Raw genomic sequence first — 17,819 nt, 5'->3', positions numbered from 1 at the left:
GTAACAGAAAAATGCGTCATGAAATCAAGTATGGGAGGGGAGGGGGGGCTGAAGTAAGTTCTGATAGACGCATGATAAGAGGAAGATGAAGAATTTGTATTCTATAGCATGTTATTGATTGGTTGTTATAGTAACCGTGTGTAAGATGTAAGTGAATGGATTCCAGGCATTAAAGTTATGTTGTTAATTTGAACCACGTGTTTGTATGTCTTGTATATGTATAGATAAGAAATCACACACACAACAAACCAAGGCTTATATCTATGGCGCAGTCGTACAGGATATTCTTGGTAATCCTTCGTAAGAACAAGTATGGGTGAAGACGTCACGAAGAGTACGCGACGATCATTATTCCAGCATAGGTTTATGCAAGGAGAAATTGTGTCGGCTTGATCAATTTCTACAGTAAGAAACCAAGATTGCACGGTTTGTGTATTATTTACAATAATTGTGTAAGGGCAAATTCAAATCAGTGTGATACAAATTGTGTCTACGATATTGTGATATTTAGTTGACCACAATTATGAATATGTTCGGTTTGAATTTATTCTCTGAGTTCCGACCAGATTCGGAAGAAATAGAAGATTATTTAACGAGGTTTGAACAGTCTTGCTTGGCTCATGATGTTAATGAAGCCAGGAAGGTGTCCATACTGACTGCAGTTATAGGACCTGAAACATTCAAAGTGCTGAAGACTATCCTAGCACCTAAACCAGTCGAACGGCAATCGTATTCGACCCTCAGGGATAATCTACTTAAACATTATGGCGAGAAAATAAACAAATATGTGGAACGTTTTAAGTTCAGGCAATGCATGCAGGAAAGCGGCGAGGATGCAACACGATTTATGGTACGTGTTAAACAACAAGCACTAAAATGTAGTTTTGGCCAGTACTTACAGGAAGCCATTGTAGAGCAAATAATTGTAGGCGCTCGGTCTGACGCCATTAGAAAGAAATTACTTTCTGAACCTACATTGACTCCAGCAAAATGTCAAGATGTTGTGCTCCAAATGGAATTAATTGAACGGGAAACACAAATGTTCGCTCATCGTGAAAAGGAACGTAGTTCTAATGTAGTTGCATTTGCTTGGACACAGAAATTGAAACCATGTTTCCAGTCCTCACAAGCAAGCAAAAAGAATTTTGTTACTCCTCAGGATAGAAGTAATAAAAGCACTGAAGAATGTGATAAGATATAAGCCTTGTTGTTGTGTGTGTGTGATTTCTTATCTATACATATACAAGACATACAAACACGTAGGTTCAAATTAACAACATAACTTTAATGCCTGGAATCCATTCACTTACATCTTACACACGGTTACTATAACAACCAATCAATAACATGCTATAGAATACAAATTCTTCTTCTTCCTCTTATCATGCGTCTATCAAGTTCCAGGAAATTCTCAATATTAGCAATAGTTATGGTGATGTTATCAGCAACACACTCCCTTAGCACCTACTAATCAGAGGCTGAATGAGCCATAGAGCCGCAAGTCCACTTTATGCACAGATAGGCTAATCGGTACTGGACCTACAGTTTAACGCGGAATCCATGTGCCTACACCCGGTATCGGACCCGGGATGCTTACTTACGTTACGAAATCGAGGAGGCCTTTCTACCTTTAGTAAAGCATATTATGAGGTACAGACAAGTATACTCAAATTAAAATTTGTTTTAATGTGTGATATACCCAAAGAAATTGACTGCTATGTCTTCAGATGCATATTATAAGGTCCGTTTTCTGAGGAGAAAGCTAAGTTTGCATTTTACGTTGTTTTTATGTAATTTCTGGATTGAATTGATGACCTCATGAAGAGTCCCTCACAACAGAATAAGATCCGAACCTGGAACCTTTGGCAGCGACATCGATGTATTATTTCAGAAGAGACGAAATCATATCTTCGGTGGCCTCAGGTTTGAGTCACGGCGTGACATGGATGTTTCTTTGCGAGCGTTCCTTCATGTATTTCATCATATCATCACTCATCCTCACCTTCACGATTAACATAAAAGCGACAGAAAAACGAAGTAAAATAGACCAAATCAATCAATGAATGCGCCTGCAATGACGAAAATTACGGATGCGTCCCCATTTTCGTAAATTAACAGGCATACCATTGTCTTTTTAACATTATTTTGTAAATTTTACTGTATCCCCTAGCAGTGTATATCGTCAGCGTATAGTGGAAAACCTTTTTGGACGCCCTGTGTAGATTAAATTTTCTACGATTGTTTCCCCCTAAAAAATCACAACTGCCTCTCCATGACATAAAACAGAAGTAAACAGATGCGTAGCCCAGCGGCTGGCGCATCCGTGTGTGTAGCATGGTAAGTGTTTGGCGTCTGATCAGCTGTTCAAGTCGTGTAGAACTACGCAGTGACAACTGAACTTGGCACGAGTGGCATTTACTCTTGTTTATTATGAATGACTTTCCGTACTATGGCCGTCATACTATGAAGATAGTGCAGACATCCTTCACGTGTCTTGCTTATCAAATGATGATTACGATGCATATAAGTGTTTTCATCCTTTCGGATGTTATGCGAAAGAGGTCAGTGAACACAACTTTTAATAGTACCAGAGGAAACATGTATTTTGTTAACACATGACACTTTATCTGGATTACTCGGCTTCATTAACATTCGCGATGAGGAGGAAACTTCTTAATAAAGCTTAATTATAAATATTTAGTTAAAAATACGTTGAAAAAACCTTCATCACGGCATTTGTCGTGAAATTCTAGCCTGATTTGATATCACAAACTTCCCATTTAAAATTTCTGAGTTGAATTCAATATGGCTACCAACAACATGGCGGACCTACGCTTGACGCACCCAACTGTGGTTTCCTACAACGCCAGAGGTCCCGGGGTTGAATCCTGGGCATGGGTGATCTTTGTGAGTGTTCCTTCATCAATTTCATCATTACCGACTTGTCAAAATTATTGGGGGGCTCTGATCACTGAAATAAATGAATGAATGACTCACTCCCTCCTTTTTTAAAAATAAAAATTACGTCTTCGTATAGCACTTTTTAAGCAGCTATTATATTCCTCATGCAAATGAAATAACATGAAAAACGTTTAGAAAATGTTTCAAAGTATTTTTATGTATTTTGTGTCTGCTCATTTGTTTTTTTTTAGATAACAATTAACAATCTTTTTGAAAAGTAGGCTATGTATTTACATTAAGAGGCCAACCTAACAGTTTTATGCCGGCCTCGGTAGCCGAGCGTGTTGGGTGTTCGACTCAACTCGCTTTGATCCGGAGGTCTCGGATTCGAGTCCCGGCGAGTGCATGGGTGTGTTTTAATGTCCGCAACAGACTTGTAAATAAAGAACATGTGACAGATGCAAATAACCTTAGTGCTAACGTACCCATAAAAATAACGAATATTTACAATATTTAACAGTTTTATTTAATTATTTACACAAATGCTAACACAAATCGCAGGAAAATAGTTTTACTTTTTTGTTCTTGCTACAATATTTTACTTCTTAAATGTAATTTTGCCGTGCTTTAGCAATAATGCATTTGATCATAGCCGTTCCCGCTTTCGCAATACAGACTTTTCATAAGCTTTCCTTGCGTACTTTACTGCAAGCCAGTGTTAACTCAAAGACTTTAGAATTATTTCCCCCTTATTCTTTGTACTAGAGGAAGACATTTCGAGGATAACTAAATATCGTACATATCAATATTGCCTGAAAGTCGTGATTACGACCTCAAATTGTTCAGAATTCACTAAACAACATACTGGTATAATTGTCATATCAGCTCGTTATTTTGAAACTCTTTATAGTAAAATTCTTAACAATACTCATAATTATATACTTAGCATATAGTAATAAGTCATGTGTTTTGGTGTCTCCGGTCATAGCCCCCCAAAGTTGATAGTTTAGCGGTCTCAGCCTCCCAAAGTTGATGGTCTAGAACATTTCAAAAGTGTATTTAAAGTTAAGTTCATGTAGCACAATTCAGAGTAAACTTTACAAGGGAAGCAAAATAATACATTAGATCCTCTTAAGCAAAATTATTTGAAGGGCTCTGCCCCAACATCATTAATATTGGGGGGGGGTTCGAGCCCCCCAAGCCCCATGGAGTCGGCGCCTATGATCATTACGCATTCTCATCTTCGAGATTAGCCAAAAGTGGCAGAAAAGCGAAGTAAAATAAACCAAATCAATCAATATCGTGATCAAGTGTACCCAGCACAACTCCTTTACATTTTTATAGGAGTAAGGTACTTTTGTCTCACCCTGTACTGCTAAAACGGGACTCGAACCCAGAAAATGTGATGGTGGTGATAGCTTCTTGCATTGTTCACCATGGAGACAACGAAGCAGGTGTTTTGGGTCCCCTCGTCCCAACTTACAGCACCGCTTTTATTCAGACATCAACCACATGGCGTTTGTGGTTCGAAAACATTCTGGCTGCTCCTGGTTTTATCCACAGCGTTTCCTGGCAAATGCCATGACGTGCGCACAAGATTTGGTTCGATTTCTGCAATGGCATTTCCACTGCATGTAACGGAATGTTAACTCATCCCTTGAGACGCTTTTCAGTATCACCTCTCCTGGTGGGCCTCACTTTTGGAGAGAAAGGATTGGGGGGGGGGGATTTCCAGCACCTGGTATCATTTCGTACCGCCTTGGAAAAAAAAAATCTTGCCTTCACGACATACACACACAACGCGTTCTCAAGCGATACGCATTGAGACTTGAACACAGTTACAAAAACATTTCCCGTGCACATGAAGCCAACGATTTTAGTTACGTAACCAACCAGAATGCTCAACACCGCAATTTATGTTATCGAAGGTGATCCGAAAGTAATTTACGAAGAATGTAAGCATTTAGACATGTATTACAACAAGAAAAATGCAATGCCTTGTGGCAACAAAAAGTATACTAAGTACGGTACCCAGTATTGTGTTAGGCGAATCTAGTACTAGTCTAAGTCCAAGCAGGTAATCTAGCGCGTGATTCTGCCTTTACGGTATTAACACTCCAGCGCAGTGGCGTGCCCAGAATTTTCGAAAAAGAGGTGGTAAGGGCTACGTTTTTTTTTTTTTTTTTTTTTTTTTTTTTTTATATATATTTAGCCCTCACTTTCCCATCTTTTTCCGACTTCGGCGTTCTTCCTTTTTGGAATGTTGAGCCAAAGGGGGTTATGACCCCCACATCACCCCCTTTGGGCACGCCACTGCTCTAGCGCCACAAAATCTGGCCCGTACCGAGGGGTAGGATCGATGGGGGCAAACAATATGGCGCCATTATTTTTCCCTTTAAACATAGTCAGAATATGGGACGTAGAAGTTTACACCTGGCAGATGTAAGTGGAGAAGAAAAACAAACAAGGTGTTACTCGATTCTTATTCCCATCAAAATTTTCAAGTGATGAAGTGACCCCGCCCCCTTCTAGATTCTTCCTTTGGGTGGTTACCATGTGAAAATAGATGTCACCATTGAACTCAGTACATGGCATTTCGTGTCCGACCACGTCACGAATAAGTCTATCATAAACCCTCTTCGACTTACGACATTGCGTATCACGAAATCGAAAGAAGGCTATGTTTTTTTTTTTATATATATTTTGTCTGTTTGTTTTTCTAAGAAAATGCATGGAATTGGCGAACCTGGGTCATGTCAAGCTTTGCGCTTTGACTTTTAAATTTTCAACATGGAAATTTTTTTCCCTCGCGGCAGAACGTATCAATCCCTAAGATTATATGTTTATTTTATTTAAGTCTCTCTGAACGCTTCACGTTGACCAGGGCATTCACTTGTTTTTCTCAGTTGTCTCAAGCCTCTGAGGCATGTTTACAATGCATTGTGTTGTGCCATGCAAACCTCCTGAGTATTCAGGAAACAGGTAATACTTCTGGTTATAGAGTCAGCGGTTTGCATGGTGGCAATTAATAACACGATTCGGCATAGAGGAAGAGCTCGATGGCCTAGTGATATAGAGGTGAGACAAGCTGAGGGGGGACTGACTTTTGGGATTGAGTTGAGAGAGAAGAGGTGGTCAGCAAGGGAGTAGGTCAGAAGTGGAACGACGCTTTGGTCGACGAATTGGAGAAGCTTACAGAGGACTTCGCTTTTCTATTCAGCTTAATACTTCAGATAGACAGGTAATTATCCTAACACCCAGCCATGATTCAGGTTCAACGGTTCACAAAACCCAACGACCATTGTCTTTTCTGTAGTCTAGTTCCTTAGTGTGATTTTGTACCTTTCGGATTGCCAAGCGTTAACTCGTCATGCCAATGACGAGTGGTCTCATCAGAGGATGAATGATGAGTAACTTACATCACCCATTGATTAATTGGTTAACAGTTTAGGTATTCATAAGATCCCACGATTGATACGAAGTTACAGGCTTATCCTCAATATAGATATAGTAAGTTTTAAAAGTATATTCTTCAGACACTAAAACATTAATTAAATATTACCTATTTTTTTGTAACTGAGTTTCTCTTTGTTTCATAATTCCAAAATTCGTAGGATGTAAACATCACAAACCATGGCATAAGAAGAAAATATCGAAGGACGCACATAAAATATCGGTGCTTGCTGGTGCGAGGGAAGGAGGTAAGACGCCAAACCACAGGCGCCAAGATATCTAGCTCACGAAGCCACACAAGATGGCAGCATATACTCGGCATACATGGTTCACTATTGCCAGATCCTCTTATCTATATAGCCCTCTTTTACGACAGCAAAGGAAAATATAAAATACGAAAGCAATTATACAGAATGTTGCCCTTCACTGCTGAAGTAAGTTCCGTACTCAAGGGATGGAGAAAGTACGCGTATGCCGCAAACAAATAACAGGTTGGCCATGATAATAGTGCGTTCCCTGATCTTGCATTACTTACGATTTCAAATCTCACAAATCTTGGGTGGTCAAAGTTTACGCCAGTAAGGAGCGTATATACTGTATACAGCAGTAGCTGTTCTTCATTGAACATATGTACAATGTCATTTTCTACCCTCTCTCTTTCTACTTCAGTTATTTTGTGTCACATTTCTGTCTTTCTTTTTTTGGGGGGGGGGGATAATCGCGGCGATGAGAATAAAATGTATATATAATTGCTTGTTGCTGTATATCTTTCAAATTGTTGCGCTCATCTAATAGTATTGTACGTTCCAATGCTAAGTCACCAGGCACTGGAATGTAGTTACGTAAATAGAATTAGTTTTGACTGGATATACACAAATAACCTAATCCGGACTTATTGATTTGTTTTTGATTGATTAATTTGGTTGGTTTAACCACATTTTGGCTAATCGCAAAGATGAGGATGATCGATGATTGGATGAAGTTGAAGGGATACCCACAAAGTACACCCATGCCCAGGCCGGGATTCGAACCCGGGACTCCCGACGTCGTAGTGCGCTGTGCTAACCACTCCGTCACGGATGATGGGCATGAGTAACACTAATTCTGGCTAATGTTAGAGTGGCGGAGTGGTTAGTACATCGCGCTACGATGCAGGTGTCCCGGGTTCGAATCCCGGCCTGGGCATGGATGTTTGTGAGTGGTATGATCATCAATTTGATCATATCATCACTCATTCCCATCTTCCAAAATTTGCCAAAAGTGGCACAAAAAGCGAAGTAAAATAAAGCAAGTCAATCAATCAATCAATAATGCAACTGATCAAATTCTCAATTTTGCTTTCAGTTCAATGTTTCCTGATAAACCTGTTTCCGTTAATTCTGCTTTGCTTCACAGAACTTAAAAGTTATTTGTAATATTTTCTGGTCTTCGGTTGTTCATATCTATTGTCGTTGGAGTTTTTGTTACTTATTCGTAACTCTTTCTGTTCACTGCCCACAATTCTCTCCACAGCCGTTGATCACACCCACACAACCACGACGTTTCCCAAGAAAAAACAACCGAATTCGATCTGAAAATGTCATAATCAAGTTTTCACGAACCTGAAACTCACGCAGAACCCTCAATCACTATGCTCTCGCCATCATTAAAACTCCTTCACGTCCCGAGGACCTGTTAACACTGAACAGAGGAACGCTGGAAATGAAACCCATAAAAATAATGTCTACATTACCCCCAATACTTCCTAATTGTACGTTACTTAAACAATCCGGTTCCACGTTATTTGAATTTTATGCAAATCTGAACGCAAAGCCAATAATGAAAGCCAGAAGATAATAGAGTTTTTTGTTCCCAAACGCTTTCAACAACATAATTTCAGGCGAAAATGGGTGGCATCGTTACGTGTACGGCACGCATTAAATAAACATCTTGGTAATTACATGTATGTTTTCGGTCCACTATTTGCTAAGCAGGGGATTTTTTTTTCATGGTAACTTGTACGCGGTTCCTGCTTTCCACCCAAGGGCTAGAGGGACAACACGACCAGCCATCAACCAGCTGTGTTTGTTATTCTAATGGTCAGAGCGCGCTTTAATGCTTTGAAAAAGTTATCATTAGTGCTATGATCATAACGAGAGACCATAAAAATACGCAACATATAAATGGGGAAGGAGTATATGCTATCATGTGATGGGGACGAAATTAAAGACTTGGTATTTGCAGCAAGAAATGGCTGTTCGAAGATGAGACGGGATTTAGGGTTGGTATTAATGGTTGAACAAAAAGGTTTCTTGAATATAAATGTGTTTGATTGCAACATGTCTTTACACCTGCGGGCCTAATAAAGCATTCTTGTTATTTTGTTTGTGGTGGTAAACAAGGATGTTTCCAACAAAAATAATGCCGCAGCTGAAAGGATAAGTATATATCTCGACAACTTCAGTAGTGTCCAATTTCTAGCGTGAAATAGAAATTACAGGTGCTCGTACTGCAGTAAATTATTTTCCAGATGTTATATTCCTTACTAAGCCGTGGTGGTACAGTCGATAGAGTGTCTGGTTGCCATGCGGGAGACCAGAGTTCGATTCCTCCTAGTGGACGTTTTTCCAGCAAGAACTCTGCATAGAGCGGCTATGGGGTACCCGCGGGCAGACCTGGGGCGCCTGGAGCGTGGTGCTGACCCCTTTCACTTATTGCCGACATCGTGAATGTGTGGTACCATACCTCCACACCCGCAATATGCTTCCATGTGCAGAGGATGGCCTATGTCCCTTACTTAGCAACCATCCATGAGGCAGTAGTCAAGGACTCAAAATAACGCGCTATGAGATCAAAGGTCCCCGGTTCGAACACTGGGTACGGCGTAAGAGTATCACTGTATCTGCCCTATTAATTTCATCTCCATTGTCATCATTAACCCAAAACAGTTTAATGTTAACAGTTTACAGTTGGGAGGGAATTTCAGTGTACCCTCCCAAACAGCACAAATCTTCAAGGAGTATCAGTAGGATATCCACAATATCCAGATCAGATCCATGGATATTATGAATTGCAAAAACTAAATATGCTGACCAAGGCAGTAATTTATTTTATAAAAACATAAACTAACGTAACGTTTCAACCTTCTAGCAAGGTCTTCCTCAGACTCTGTATCAAGTACAAAAGTAACCAGATACAACAAAAGGGCATTATATATACACAAAGATTACTCCCTCCACACTATTTAGAAAGTTGTTTGGAACTTTCTAGCAGATGACTTTCATTTGCCAACTTTACTTTCACCTAAAATGCTAAACACAATTACTTCCATATAGAATGTGGTTGGACTTTTAATCTCACGCTCTTTTCCCTTCATTTTTCTTCCTTCTCCTCTCCTCTTTCTCTCTTGTCCTTTCCACTCTTTCCAACATCTTCTTCCATTCTTTGTTTAACTTCAGTCCTCCATTCCAGTTCATTGTGTCTTCTTCACCTTTCTTCTCTATTTCCTTGGCTTCCTTCCATTTTCTCACTAGCATTCTCTTCTCCTTTCCTATCTGCTTAGCCTCATCCCACTCTATGTCATGTCCTGTTTCTCTCGTGTGTTTAAATATTGCATTTCTCTCTCTCTCTTAAGTCGTACATCATCCCTATGTTGTTTCAACCTGTCTTTCAGCCTAAGTAAGAAAACGGGCAGGGGAGAATTGGAAGAAAAAGAAAAAGAGGAGAGAAGGTTTGGAATAAGGAGTATGGGGAAGACCACAGAAAAGATATGCAAAGTGCTTAGGAAAGCGGGAATTAAAACTTACAGGAAGGGAGGGAGAAGCATCTTAGGAATAGCGAGGAATGCTAACAAGAAAAAGGAAAACAGAGAAGAGGAAGAGGAAGGGATTATCTACGAAGTGAAATGTAAAGAATGTCAGAGTGTGTACATAGGAGAAACGAAAAAAAGGCTGAGGAGAGAGGAGAGGAGAAGGAAGAAAAATGAAGGGAAAAGAGCGTGAGATTAAAAGTCCAACCACATTCTATATGGAAGTAATTGTGTTTAGCCTTTTAGGTGAAAGTAAAGTTGGCAAGTGAAAGTCATCTGCTAGAAAGTTCCAAACAACTTTCTAAATAGTCTGGAGGGAGTAATCCTTGTGTATATATAATGCCCTTTTGTTGTATCTGGTTACTTTTGTACTTGATACAGAGTCTGAGGAAGACCTTGCTAGAAGGTTGAAACGTTACGTTAGTTTATGTTTTTATAAAACAAATTACTGTCTTGGTCAGCATATTTAGTTTTTCATAATCATGGAAACAAGGCGGCTTAATGGTGTTATAATTATGAATTGCATTCTTATCCATTGAACATGCATGGGATCTACAATCTTGGATATCCATTAGATGTCTGTCCATGGGAAATTCTCGACGTCAAAAAGCGACACAAAATAATAAATCAAATCAAACCATTCGACGTCAATGATATCTCCATTCCTGGATATCCATTAAATGTCCATGGGATATCCAGTCCTGGATATCCACAGGATCTCCAATGCTGGATATCCAAAAGTGATCAACAGAATGTCCAAAACATATTCAAAAACGATCCACAGAATGTCCAAAACATATCCAGAAATGATGCATAGAATATACATGAAACCTAGCTCCTAGCTATCCTATAGATATCGTCAGGTAGGACACATGGATATTCCTAGATATCTGTCTGCTATCCAGAAGTTTCGGCATGAATATCTAGGTTGTGTGTCGTACGGGCCGCAGCAAAGGGAAATTTACTTTTGTAAGGGATTTTCCCCCTACGAACATCCGAAAAAGGGAAGAGGCGGGGGGGGGGGATACTTCTTTGACACGTTGCCAGAGTATGCAACCCCGCAGAGACCGTCCACACATCCTTTTCAGCACTTGGGATCCTTATCTCGAAGCCGCACGGATCCTCCGTGTGTGATTTACTACATACGCGGACATGCCCCCCCGCTGGCTGCGGCATCGGCGACTTCATCCTTTGACCTTGTCCCCGACCGAGATCGAACGGACGGACATAAAGATGCGACTTTTAAGCGTGAAGCTGAAGGCATTTACGATTTTAAAAATATACGGTTTTGACCAATCTCCATGTTCGGCAAACGTGAAGGACGGCGAATCGCTGGCAAAGAACATTGATCACTCGAGCTTGTTTGTTGAAGAAGGGCTGTAAACGTCCCCGCGCCTAAATATATGGACGCGATGGCTTTTGAATACGACAATTGCTGAATTCGTAGCATTAGTCAACAGCTACAGGTTCCACTATTAGCTAGTAACATCGTGAATAAGGCTCATCAATTTAAAAGCGTGTCTTTTCCTTTCTCATTTTTGCCAAACACACACACGCAAACAGACGGTAGAAAAAGTACAAATATGTGAAAGAACAGGGAGGAAAGTGAGACGGGGAGAAAAAGATGGACAGATGCAGAAAGAGAAGAAAGAAGAGACAGAAAAACAAAGGAAAGGCAAAAACAAACAGATAAAGAAGAAAGATAGAAGCGAGTGACAAGGAGAGAAAGAATTGTTGTGGTTTTGTTTTGGGGACGAGAAAGGTGAAGGCTCGCGGATTTGCTTCGAAAAACTACACTTTCGACTTCACTTTTGGATCACATGGTTTCGAATAGCGGAAGGACGCAGCTTGCTTCCCCCCGAAAATTGTAACTTTCCGGCTAAACTTGATTTTTGATCTTAAAAATCGTTCAAATTTGTGACTAACTTGAAAATCATACTTTTCAAGTGACTCGAACACTCAACCTCGTTGTTACGCTACCGTCAGGTTATCTTCCCAGGTCCTTCCCCTTTCACCCTGGCTTAGGAGTTAGCGCGTTCCGGCAGTTGAAGCAGGAATTGGTGCCATTTTCGCCGGGTGCGAAGAGGGCAAGATACAGGGGGCGGAGATGCGCTTTGATTCAAGATGGCGGCCGCACTTTTTGGGAAATCTCAAAAACGCATCTATACCTTTGATTCCCTTGACGTGACCTACCTTTGTCTCAAATTTCAGCTCCCTAGCTCAAAAATGAAAAAAATCGTTTAGGGGACGAGAAAGCGAGTGACAGGAGAGAAAGAATTGTTGTGGTTTTGTTTCGAGTTCAAGTTCATTTTATGCACGGATACGCTAATCGGGACTAGACCTACAGTTTCAGGTAGGTATGGCCACACAATCAGGATAACGGATATTCGGATAGTACAGATTTGATTCATACGACCATGAATAAAAATATATGTGGATAGTCCGTATAACGGACAAACGATAAAACTGTCCGGATAATGCACACATCGAAAATCCGGACATTTTGGATAATCCCAGTATCAGGATATAGGATAATTCGAATATCAGGGCATAGGATATCATTCTCTAAGAGGAAAATAATGTTGGGCAAACAGAGAGAGGGGATGAAGGAATATATAAGACAGACAGAGAGAGAGAGAGAGAAGAAAATAGGGTAAATGGTGCGTGGACGGAAATAGGAGAAAAGAGAAAGAGGGAAGGACAGATAGAGAGAGGGAGGGATAAATATGAACAAACAAAGAGAAAGGCGGAAGATACATGTAAAGACAGACAGAAGGAGAGAAAATATATAGAGGGATAAAGGAAACATGTCTGAAGAGATATAGGTTGAAAGAGAGAGAGAGAGAAAGACAGAGTGAAAGAATGATGAACACATACAAACAGCGAGAGAAGAAGAAAGAGAAACGGAATAATAGAGAAAGAGAAACTAGGAGAACGAAAGAAGGAGAGACGGAGGAAGAGTAAATGCAGAAAATAATTCAGAAAATTCAAAATTCATCTACTGATAACAGAGAGAGGTGAAAAACAGGACCATCCCTTACTCTACAGCGATTCCAATGAACCTTGGGCCTCTCTCCTCTCCTCTGCCTCTCTCTCTCTCTCTCTCTCCGAGAGACGAAGAGAGAGAGAGAGAGAAAGAAAGAGAGAGAGGTGTTTTTCTTTGTTTCTCTCTCTCTCTCTCTCTCTTTCCTCCCTCCTTAAAAGAGAGAGAAAAGAGAAACTCTCTCCCTATCTTTCTCTCTTCCTCCCCCCCTCTCTCTCTCTCACTTAAACAGAAAAGGAGAGATAGAGAGAGAATAAGAAGGAAGTAGAGAGACAGAAAGAGAAAGAGAGAAAGAGGAGAGAAGGAAGAAGAATGAAGGAAAAAGAGAGAGAAAAGAGAATATCTCTCCTTCTCTCTCTTTCTCCCTCTCCCTCTCTCTTTTTTGAGAGAGAGAGAGAGAAAGCCTGACTCACCGCCAATACCTTTATCGAAGAAGACAACTGACTTGTACACCATGAAAAATCAGAATCAAGTCATATTTACGGTGGACATAGGAATTGAAAGAATTCGACGCCACGTCTGCTGCGAAAATATTTTTTTTAAAAAAAAAAGCTATCCACTGGCAACACTGAATGAAGATGACCCACCCGCGAATGCCCCACCCAAGGTGATCCCGGATGCGATGGGCATGGTTCATCGGGAAGGTCCAGGATGCTGTGGATCCAGACAATCGGGAAGAGGGGAAGCCACCTACTCGTGCAAGGTCACTTCTCCTTTATTGTGCATTTCCCCCATTGTTGTCTTTTTCCTTTACACCCGCACGTCCAGCGGCTGATGGTCGAAGCGGATTGGCTTGGATGTCCGTTCGATAGGTAATAAATGTTCTGTCTGTTCGATCCCTGTGAGAGGATTGCATTGGCCGTTATTTATTATATAGATTATTTGTAAACTTTACTTTGTTACAACACCGATTGAGTGATTGATTTTTTGTTATCGGCATCTCAACACACTGGTTATTTTTTGCCCGTCACGCAATAATAATAATAACAAAACTAAAACAAAATGCACGACAGGCCCTTAAATATGGAAACCTGATGGTAAGAGACCTGTAGGAAGGCCAAGACGAAGAGAGAGGGATAACGTCGAGATGGACCTAAAGGAAATCGGTAAGGATAGAAAAGATTGGATTGATATCGCCCAGGATAGGGACAGGTGGAAGGCGTGTGTTGCTGCAGCCATAAACCTTCGGGTTTAAGAAGATTACAGAGTTAGTTTGTCTCATAAAAACTTCCTTACTCAATCCCTTCGAGTACCAAGGTAAAAATATTACGTACGGTCATTTTGACCCAGGCACTATTTTTAAAAAATACATTTAGTTGGATGCAGTGAGTTATAATTGGGATGTACAATAAACAGGACAATGTGCCTGATTTTATCATGTATTACAATACATGTTATATACATATAGTGCAATAATATGTCTTGTCTATATGAAAGTAAATAAGCACATACACATTTAGTGTGGACAAAAGAAATGCAATTTTCAATGTACTCTATTAACACCAGTTTTCTTTCAAACAATACTTGAAATATAATAATTCAAAGTTAAAAATATAAACATACAAATAAGATGTCTAATTTAGAAGAAACTGACATCACTATTCCATTCTGATTACACTTGACAGTCCTTGCAGAGCGGTTCGCTGATATAGTGTGCTTCGCATACAAATTTATTTATTGGTATTTTATATACCAACTTTCGTGAAATGATGTGCAAAAGTAAAAACGCATGTTGAATGAGGAATACCTATAATATTATGCCACTACGGCTCTTTAAAATAGTGAAATTCCTAACCAAAATGTCATCTGGGTCAAATTGACCCAGTCTTGCTCGAAGGGTTAAGACTAATTCATTCATTCCTTGGCAAGAACTAATACTACGCTGTCTCTGAGGACTAGAATCTTCTTACGTTAAAAGCTGAGGCTGTACACTCAGCATACAGGACAACAGAATCCCACAAATAATTTTCCTGGCCGTGGGTCTAGGCGCCTGATCGTCGTTTGCCTGCAGGACTGCAGTTACTGGGGTGTACTACGTGTAAGTAAGGGTGACCTTTGGGTGCCTTCACTAAAGGTCACCCCTTAGCAGTGATGTGCATTTACGCGTAAACAACGATAGTCTACATTCTACACGTAGACTATTTTATACACGTAGACGACGTAATCTATGTAAACAACATGGCGAAAGGTGATAACTTAGCACAGGGCGCCGTGGAATTAAAAGAATATTATACTGCGTATCAGTTGCTGATGTGTGAGGAAAACTTTTCATACTCTTTCTTCCAAATTCGAACAATTTCTCACCTAGGAAGAAACCTAATATAGGAAATATTCTAGTGCTTTATGGGAAAAGGACCACTCTTGCCTCACGACTGCCATCTGTTGTTTTTTTTTGCATACTATTTATCTTCTTCCATAGAAGAGAAGAGAAATTTTGTTGTAAATAGGATTCTTTTCAGATCGTTAGGAACCAATATAGTTGAAAATGTCACTTTCCTTTCATGAAAGCCTTGAAAATTAATTTTCATGCACTTTAGATTGTCTACGTAGTCTATGTACACTACAACCCAATGTAATCTACGCGTAGATTACGTGTAGACAACGCATGTAGACGTAAACTTATAGTGTACGGCACATCACTGCCCCTTAGTTGCAACACCAAAAAACGCTGATTGTTCCCATAAAAAGAACCGAAACCAGCGTTGGCCCGGTAACTCTGTAGTAGAGAAATGGCACGGGAGACCTTGCTTCGAGTCGTGGTCTAGCATTCATTTCTCGCTTAATTTTTTTACGATGTACGTCTACTGTTTACACACACACTCATATTAAACTAAACTGTTCGGTCACTCTATATTATTATCTAAAAATTATTATTAATATTGCTACACATGCAGTGTAACTTTTAACATACCTATCACAGCAAATCTCACTTTCAATTGGTGCTCTGTGCACATACCTGCAAATAAAGGAGAAAAATACATTTAAGATCTGATTACACTGGACATCCACGAACAATTCTTTACACACGTTAAAATAATTAAAGGAAGATATGAGAAAGACAAAATTTGTAAGTACTTTTGATGAACTGGACGATGTTAAGAGACTTATAGGCGAGGCAGGATACTGACTATTTGCATCCTGCACATAAATGGCCTTGAAAAATGTTAATTATAGCCTTTGAATTTCATTTATTCATTTACAACTAACACAGAGACTAACTCCTATAAGGAACTAAAACAGGTACTACGTATGAATAAAAGTTTCTGTGATGACACTATGTAGCCATCTGGAACAAGCACAGTACTATGGTAAGCCCCTTACAAACTTGGTCCGGGCGCCAGAGCTTCGTTAGCCCTCACAAACGCGTTTTCTAATGTGCATCACGCAGAAGAGGGAAGGACACCCGAGACACAAGTCATACCCGTTAAGGGTTGATTCCACAAGTCATACCCGTTAAGGGTTGATTCCACAAGTCATACTCGTTAAGGGTTGATTCCACAAGTCATACTCGTTAAGGGTTGATTCTACAAGTCACAGTCGTTAAGGGTTGATTCCACAAGTGATACTCGTTAAGTGTTGATTCCACAAGTCATACTCGTTAAGTGTTGATTCCACAAGTGATACTCGTTAAGGGTTGATTCCACAAGTCACAGTCGTTAAGGATAGTTTCCACAGGTCATCTCTTCAAGGTGAAAAGTGCAACCGTTTAGCCTCGTTGTTTGAAGTCCCGCCGTAGGTGGCAGCAGCGTCGATGCGCGGGGGAGGAGGCTGTTTCCGGGAAGACCCCTCCGAATCACGACTTCCCGAGGAGTCACGAGGGGGCCCCGCCTAGCTTCACGTCTGCAGGAATTCTTCTCCACACGCAAGGAAATTTTTCCCACTGATCGTTCGAAAGGATGGGTATAGGTACGAGGGAGCCGATTGGTGGGACCTTAGGTTGGGAGTCAAAAGGGTTTCTTCACCTTTGCAGGAACCGATGTTCAATTGCGCCCGGTTTCACACGGTTTGGAAATGTGGGTGGGTCTTTAGAGAATGATCCCCTTAGTCATATCCAGTAGGGATTGATTCCACAAGTTGTAGTCGGTAAAGATTGATGGTATAGTCTTATTCCGAAGTTAGAGTCATTAAAGACTGATTCCGCGGGGCAAAGTCATTGAAGATTGATTCCAGAAGATGTAGTCATTACGAGTTGATTCCGCAAGTCATGGGCGACTGCCACCGACGTTCTCGAGTTCGTTCGAATCCCGACCTGGGCATGGATGTTCTTTATTAAGTGTCTCTTCATCATCATCCAATCATCTCTCATCGTCGTGATTCGTCAAAAGTGTAAGAAAAGCGACGTAAAATACCAAAAATACGAAATAAAAACACAAGACGTAGTCATCAAAGACTGATTACATCAGTGTAGTTATTCAAGATTGATTGATTTCCTGTTTTTAAAGCCACTTTATGCACATTAAGGCTAATCGGGACTGGCTGGACCTACAGTTTAAAAGTGGAATCCGAACCACAATGTTCCTCCAGCGGGTCTCGAACTCGGGACCCCTTGATTACAAGGCAACGACAATTATTCAAGATTGATTCCACACGTCACAGTCATTATCGATTGATTCTACAGGTCAGTCGTTTAAGATT

The 17,819-nt window shown here is 40.4% G+C and overlaps 1 protein-coding gene across 1 annotated transcript in view; it reads right to left on the bottom strand.

The window, feature by feature from the left end:
• The window catches only part of LOC145986657 (uncharacterized), a 426,247-nt gene that overhangs the window by 165,316 nt on the left and 243,112 nt on the right, over positions 1-17,819 (bottom strand). The window lies entirely within an intron of this gene.

The sequence above is a fragment of the Lepisma saccharinum genome, chromosome 4 (assembly GCF_977018435.1).
Source record: "Lepisma saccharinum chromosome 4, izLepSacc3.1, whole genome shotgun sequence".
In the NCBI taxonomy this organism is placed as follows: Eukaryota; Metazoa; Arthropoda; class Insecta; order Zygentoma; family Lepismatidae; genus Lepisma; species Lepisma saccharinum.
The sequence above is the reverse complement of the archived record's forward strand: the minus strand, read 5'-3'. Positions and strand labels throughout refer to the sequence as shown.